Here is a 7,856-nt window from a genome sequence, read left to right as displayed (position 1 = left end):
AGAAAGAGTTCATAAAAATGTTGAGTTTTATATACCTTAACTCCAAAAAGTCTACACACTTCGTTATAAGTCTGAAATTGATTTCTGAAACTAAATTGTAAACTAGATAAACTCATCTTTAACATAAAAAGTTAGAAAAATGTATTGTAATCACAAATAATATGTTCTAAAGCATTATCTCTAGTAAAAATTGCATTTCTATGTACGTTGATTCAAGAAAATATGAAGGAAGGCGAATTTCACAATAGAAGAAGGATGAAAGACCAAGAAGAACTAATCCAAATCCAAACAAATTTCATCTATCTTGAATCAAATAGAAAGACAAAGCCAACACAAAAAGAAAGAGTTCATAAAAATGTTGAATTTTATATACCTTAACTCAAAAAAGTTTACACACTTCGTTATAAGTCTGAAATTGATTTCTGAAACTAAATTGTAAACTAGTTAAACTCATCTTTAACAGAAAAAGTTTGAAAAATGTATTGTAGTCACAAATAATATGTTCTAAGGTATTACGTCTAGTAAAAATTGCATTTCTATAAACGTTGATTCAAGAAAATATGGAGGAAGTCAAATTTCACAATAGAAGAAGGATGAAAGATCATGCATAACTAATCCAAATCCTAACAAATTTCATCTATCATGAATGAAATAGAAAGACAAAGCCAACACAAATGAAAGAGTTCATATAATTTTAAATTTTATGTACGTTAACTCAAAAAAGTCTACAAGTCGGAAATTGATTTCTGAGACTAAATCTTAAACTAGATAAACTCATCTTTAACATAAAAAGTTTGAAAAATGTATTGTAATCACAAAGTATATGTTCTAAAGCATTACGTCTAGTAAAAATTGCATTTCTATGTATGTTGTTTCAAGAAAATATGAAGGAAGGCAAGTTTCACAATAAAAGAAGGATGAAAGACCAAGAAGAACTACTCCAAATCCAAACAAATTTCATCTATCTTGAATCAATTAGAAAGACAGAGCCAACAAAAAAAGAAAGAGTTCATAAAAATGTTGAGTTTTATATACCTTAACTCCAAAAAGTCTACACACTTCGTTATAAGTCTGAAATTGATTTCTGAAACTAAATTGTAAACTAGATAAACTCATCTTTAACAGAAAAATTTTGAAAAATGTATTGTAGTCACAAATAATATGTTTAAAGGCATTACGTCTAGTAAAAATTGCATTTCTATATACGTTGATTCAAGAAAATATGGAGGAAGTCAAATTTCACAATAGAAGAAGGATGAAAGACCATGCATAACTAATCCAAATCCTAACAAATTTCATCTATCATGAATCAAATAGAAAGACAAAGCTAACACAAATGAAAGAGTTCATATAATTTTAAATTTTATATACGTTAACTCAAAAAAGTCTACAAGTCGGAAATTGATTTCTGAGACTAAATCTTAAACTAGATAAACTCATCTTTAACAGAAAAAGTTTGAAAAATGTATTGTAATCACAAAGTATATGTTCTAAAGCATTACGTCTAGTAAAAATTGCATTTCTATGTACGTTGTTTCAAGAAAATATGAAGGAAGGCAAGTTTCACAATAGAAGAAGGATGAAAGACCAAGAAGAACTAATCCAAATCCTAACCAATTTCATCTATCTTGAATCAAATAGAAAGACAGAGCCAACACAAAAAGAAAGAGTTCATAAAAATGATGAATTTTATATACGTTAACTCAAAAAAGGCTACACCATTCGTTATAAGTCTGAAATTGATTTCTGAAACTAAATTGTAAACTAGATAAACTCATCTTTAACAGAAAAATTTTGAAAAATGTATTGTAGTCACAAATAATATTTGTTTAAAGGCATTACGTCTAGTAAAAATTGCATTTCTATAAACGTTGATTCAAGAAAATATGGAGGAAGTCAAATTTCACAATAGAAGAAGGATGAAAGATCATGCATAACTAATCCAAATCCTAACAAATTTCATCTATCATGAATCAAATAGAAAGACAAAGCGAACACAAATGAAAGAGTTCATATAATTTAAAATTTTATATACGTTAACTCAAAAAAGTCTACAAGTCGGAAATTGATTTCTGAGACTAAATCTTAAACTAGATAAACTCATCTTTAACAGAAAAAGTTTGAAAAATGTATTGTAATCACAAAGTATATGTTCTAAAGCATTACGTATAGTAAAAATTGCATTTCTATGTACGTTGTTTCAAGAAAATATGAAGGAAGGCAAGTTTCACAATAGAAGAAGGATGAAAGACCAAGAAGAACTAATCCAAATCCTAACCAATTTCATCTATCTTGAATCAAATAGAAAGACAGAGCCAACACAAAAAGAAAGAGTTCTTAAAAATGATGAATTTTATATACGTTAACTCAAAAAAGGCTACACCATTCGTTATAAGTCTGAAATTGATTTCTAAAACTAAATTGTAAACTAGAGAAACTCATATTTTACATAAAAATTTTGAAAAATGTATTGTAGTCACAAATAATATGTTTAAAGGCATTACGTCTAGTAAAAATTGCATTTCTATATACGTTGATCCAAGAAAATATGGAGGAAGTCAAATTTCACAATAGAAGAAGGATGAAAGACCATGCATAACTAATCCAAATCCTAACAAATTTCATCTATCATGAATCAAATAGAAAGACAAAGCCAACACAAATGAAAGAGTTCATATAATTTTAAATTTTATATACGTTAACTCAAAAAAGTCTACAAGTCGGAAATTGATTTCTGAGACTAAATCTTAAAATAGATAAACTCATCTTTAACAGAAAAAGTTTGAAAAATGTATTGTAATCACAAAGTATATGTTCTAAAGCATTACGTCTAGTAAAAATTGCATTTCTATGTACGTTGTTTCAAGAAAATATGAAGGAAGCCAAGTTTCACAATAGAAGAAGGATGAAAGACCAAGAAGAACTAATCCAAATCCTAACCAATTTCATCTATTTTAAATCAAATAGAAAGACATAGCCAACACAAAAAGAAAGAGTTCTTAAAAATGATGAATTTTATATATGTTAACTCAAAAAAGGCTACACCATTCGTTATAAGTCTGAAATTGATTTCTGAAACTAAATTGTAAACTAGATAAACTCATCTTTAACAGAAAAATTTTGAAAAATGTATTGTAGTCACAAATAATATGTTTAAAGGCATTACGTCTAGTAAAAATTGCATTTCTATATACGTTGATTCAAGAAAATATGGAGGAAGTCAAATTTCACAATAGAAGAAGGATGAAAGACCATGCATAACTAATCCAAATCCTAACAAATTTCATCTATCATGAATCAAATAGAAAGACAAAGCTAACACAAATGAAAGAGTTCATATAATTTTAAATTTTATATACGTTAACTCAAAAAAGTCTACAAGTCGGAAATTGATTTCTGAGACTAAATCTTAAACTAGATAAACTCATCTTTAACAGAAAAAGTTTGAAAAATGTATTGTAATCACAAAGTAAATGTTCTAAAGCATTACGTATAGTAAAAATTGCATTTCTATGTACGTTGTTTCAAGAAAATATGAAGGAAGGCAAGTTTCACAATAGAAGAAGGATGAAAGACCAAGAAGAACTAATCCAAATCCTAACCAATTTCATCTATCTTGAATCAAATAGAAAGACAGAGCCAACACAAAAAGAAAGAGTTCTTAAAAATGATGAATTTTATATACGTTAACTCAAAAAAGGCTACACCATTCGTTATAAGTCTGAAATTGATTTCTGAAACTAAATTGTAAACTAGAGAAACTCATCTTTAACAGAAAAATTTTGAAAAATGTATTGTAGTCACAAATAATATGTTTAAAGGCATTACGTCTAGTAAAAATTGCATTTCTATATAGGTTGATTCAAGAAAATTAACACACTTTTTATTTTTCTTGAAAACTTTTTTCTCTCTCTTGGCTCTGAGGCGATTTTTCCTTAGGGTTTTGGGTTTTCAAACTTTTCAATTTTTTTGGTTCTCCTCAATCATCTACGGGTGATTTGAGATGGGAGATGCTTCTCATGCGTCTCATGTTAGGTCTCGTACTTATGCGTCTCATGTTAGGTTGTAACTTGAACACATCAGCTAGCCAATTCCAGGCTCTTATAGCAAAGCAACACTCATATAACACATGAGTAAGAGTTTCCTCTTGAACATCACACAGGCAGCATTTGTTAGCAAGAGAGATCTTGAACCTGCGCCTGATAAGGTCATACGTAGCACAAGCTCCACGCAAGAATTTCCAGTTCTGAGCAGCAAGAACAGGATGAACTTCTTTTCTCCACAGAAGCTGCGTACCTTTTAACCGAGAATACTTCTGCCGAAGCAACTCAGTTGCAGACTTAACACTGAACTCACCCTTCAACTCCGGCATCCATACCCTAACATCAGCTCCACCCATAGGAATTGGCATCCTATTCAACTCTAGACCAGCAGCAATCAAGTATTGCAAGTGAATTTCAGGAATATCCCAAAGGCCATCCTTTAAAATATCACTTACTCTAGCTGTTGCATCGAGAGAATAACCATTTAGCACATCAGCAATACTAGTCTTATCAAACCAAATGTCATAATAAAGAGAAGTATCTCTACCATCACCAATTAAGAACTTAGTATTCTTTTCCACACAATTATACACACTCCTTAAACCAGGAAAAATAGAAGATTTAACCCCCCGAATGCTTAATACAACCTTTACGATCAAATAATTTTGCCTTCAGGAAAAGAGCCCACTTCTTTGTAGAATTACGAATCTTCCACCAACAAAAGTGAAAGATTTTTTTCAGAGTTATTTACAAAGATAGTACATGAGAAAAGAGGTCACAGCAACCCCAAAAACTCAAAATACTATTTAAATCGAAAATAGGAAACATATATGAATTCTATTGAGTTTAACAAATAAGGACGACCAACAAAAGTGAGTCTCACTCCATAATTGAAAAAGCAACCAGTCTTCGTCATCTTGTCAACTGCGAAATTGGCTTCACGGTACGTGTGCACAAAATTTATAGAATCAAACATGCCCTTAACATCACACCATCTCTGTCTAGCAAACCAAGGAATAGAATCCCCTTCCAAAGCTGTTATTTTCAAAGCTTTTTAGAGAAAATTCAAAGTTGATCTTCACTATTGTAGGGATTTGTTATTATCATTCTTTAACGAATCTCCTAGGTTGTAGATCCCAGTGCTACAGAGTATTATTAAATTTAAGCTTTCCAAAGCTTTTTGGAGACTTCCTCAGCTTTTTAGGGTTTCTCAGAGCTCTTTCAGGGCACTTTAGTGTTTTTAGGGTTTTTATGAAAATTCAAAGATAACCTTCATTATTGTAGGGAATTTTGTTAGTATCATTCTTTATAAAGAATTAAGTTACTTTTTGTTGGCTTTAACGAATCCCATGGCTAGTAGATACTAGTGCTACGAAATATAATTAACTTAAAGCTTTTTCAGAGCTTTTGAGAGCTTTCAGAGCTCTTTAGATTTTCAGATCTCTTTAGATATTTTAGGGCTTTTAAGAGTTTTCAGGGTTTTTTAGAGTTTTCAACGCTTTTTAGAAAACATTCAAAGTTGATCTTCACTATTGGAGGGATTTGTTATTATCATTTTTTATCGAATCTCCTAGCTTGTAGATCCCAGTGCTATGGAGTATTATTAAATTTAAGCTTTTCAAAGCTTTTTGAAGTCAACCTGAGCTTTTTAGAGTCTCTCAGAGCTCTTTAGTGTTTTTAGGGTTTTTTGGAAACATCCAAAGATAGCCTTCAATATTGTATGGAATTTGATTAGTATCATTCATTATAAAGCATTAAGTTACTTTTTGTCGGCTTTAACGAATCCCCTAGCTAGTAGATACTAGTGCTACGAAATATAATTAACTTAAAGCTTTTTCAGAGCTTTTTAGAGTTTTTCAGAGCTCTTTAGATTTTTCAGAGCTCTTTAGATATTATAGGGCTTTTTAGAGTTTTTAGGTTTTTTAGAGTTTTTAACGCTTTTTAGGGAACATTCAAAGTTGATCTTCACTATTGGAGGGATTTTTTATTATCATTCTTTATCGAATCTCCTATCTTCTAGATCCCAGTGCTATGGAGTATTATTAAATTTAAGCTTTTCAAAGCTTTTTGAAGTCAACCTGAGTTTTTTAGAGTTTCTCAGAGCTCTTTAGTGTTTTTAGGGTTTTTAGGAAACATCCAAAGATAGCCTTCATTATTGTAGGGAATTTGGTAAGTATCATTCATTATAAAGAATTAAGTTACTTTCAGTTGGCTTTAACGAATCCCCTGGCTAGTAGATACTAGTGCTACGAAATATAATTAACTTAAAGCTTTTTCATAGCTTTTTAGAGTTTTTCAGAGCTCTTTAGATTTTTCAGAGCTCTTTAGATATTTTAAGGCTTTTTAGAGTTTTTATGGTTTTTAAGAGTTTTCAACGCTTTTTTGAGAACATTCAAAGTTGATCTTCAGTATTGTAGGGATTTATTATTATCATTCTTTATCGAATCTCCTACCTTGTAGATCCCAGTGCTACGGAGTATTATTAAATTTAAGATTTTCAAAGCTTTTTGGAGTCTTCCTGAGCTTTTTAGAGTTTCTCAGAGCTATTTCAGGGCTCTTTAGTGTTTTTAGGATTTTTAGGAAACTTTCAAAGATAATTTTCATTATTGTAGGGAATTTTGTTAGTATCATTATTTATAAAGCATTAAGTTACTTTCAGTTAGCTTTAACGAATCCCCTGGCTAGTAGATACTAGTGCTACGAAATATAATTAACTAAAAGCTTTTTCAGAGCTTTTTAGAGTTTTTCAGAGCTCTTTATATTTTTCAGAGCTCTTTAGATATTTTAGGGATTTTCAGAGTTTTTAGGGTTTTTAAGAGTTTTCAACGCTTTTTAGAGAACAGTCAAAGTTGATCTTCAGTATTGTAGGGATTTATTATTATCATTCTTTATCGAATCTCCTAGCTTGTAGATCCCAGTGCTACGGAGTATTATTAAATTTAAGCTTTTCAAAGCTTTTTGGAGTCTTCCTGAGCTTTTTAGAGTTTCTCAGAGCTCTTTCAGGGCTCTTTAGTGTTTTTAGGGTTTTTAGGAAACATTGAAAGATAACCTTCATTATTGTAGGGAATTTTGTTAGTATCATTCTTTATAAAGCATTAAGTTACTTTTTGTTGGCTTTAACGAATTCACTAGCTAGTAGATACTAGTGCTACGAAATATAATTAACTTAAAGCTTTTTCAGAGCTTTTGAGAGCTTTCAGAGCTCTTTAGATTTTCAGATCTCTTTAGATATTTTAGGGCTTTTAAGAGTTTTCAGGGTTTTTTAGAGTTTTCAACGCTTTTTAGAAAACATTCAAAGTTGATCTTCACTATTGGAGGGATTTGTTATTATCATTTTTTATCGAATCTCCTAGCTTGTAGATCCCAGTGCTATGGAGTATTATTAAATTTAAGCTTTTCAAAGCTTTTTGAAGTCAACCTGAGCTTTTTAGAGTCTCTCAGAGCTCTTTAGTGTTTTTAGGGTTTTTTGGAAACATCCAAAGATAGCCTTCAATATTGTATGGAATTTGATTAGTATCATTCATTATAAAGCATTAAGTTACTTTTTGTCGGCTTTAACGAATCCCCTAGCTAGTAGATACTAGTGCTACGAAATATAATTAACTTAAAGCTTTTTCAGAGCTTTTTAGAGTTTTTCAGAGCTCTTTAGATTTTTCAGAGCTCTTTAGATATTATAGGGCTTTTTAGAGTTTTTAGGTTTTTTAGAGTTTTCAACGCTTTTTAGGGAACATTCAAAGTTGATCTTCACTATTGGAGGGATTTTTTATTATCATTCTTTATCGAATCTCCTATCTTGTAGATCCCAGTGCTATG

This window comes from Papaver somniferum, unplaced genomic scaffold, assembly GCF_003573695.1.
Source record: "Papaver somniferum cultivar HN1 unplaced genomic scaffold, ASM357369v1 unplaced-scaffold_71, whole genome shotgun sequence".
Classification (NCBI taxonomy): Eukaryota; Viridiplantae; Streptophyta; class Magnoliopsida; order Ranunculales; family Papaveraceae; genus Papaver; species Papaver somniferum.
This window is presented reverse-complemented; position numbering follows the sequence as displayed.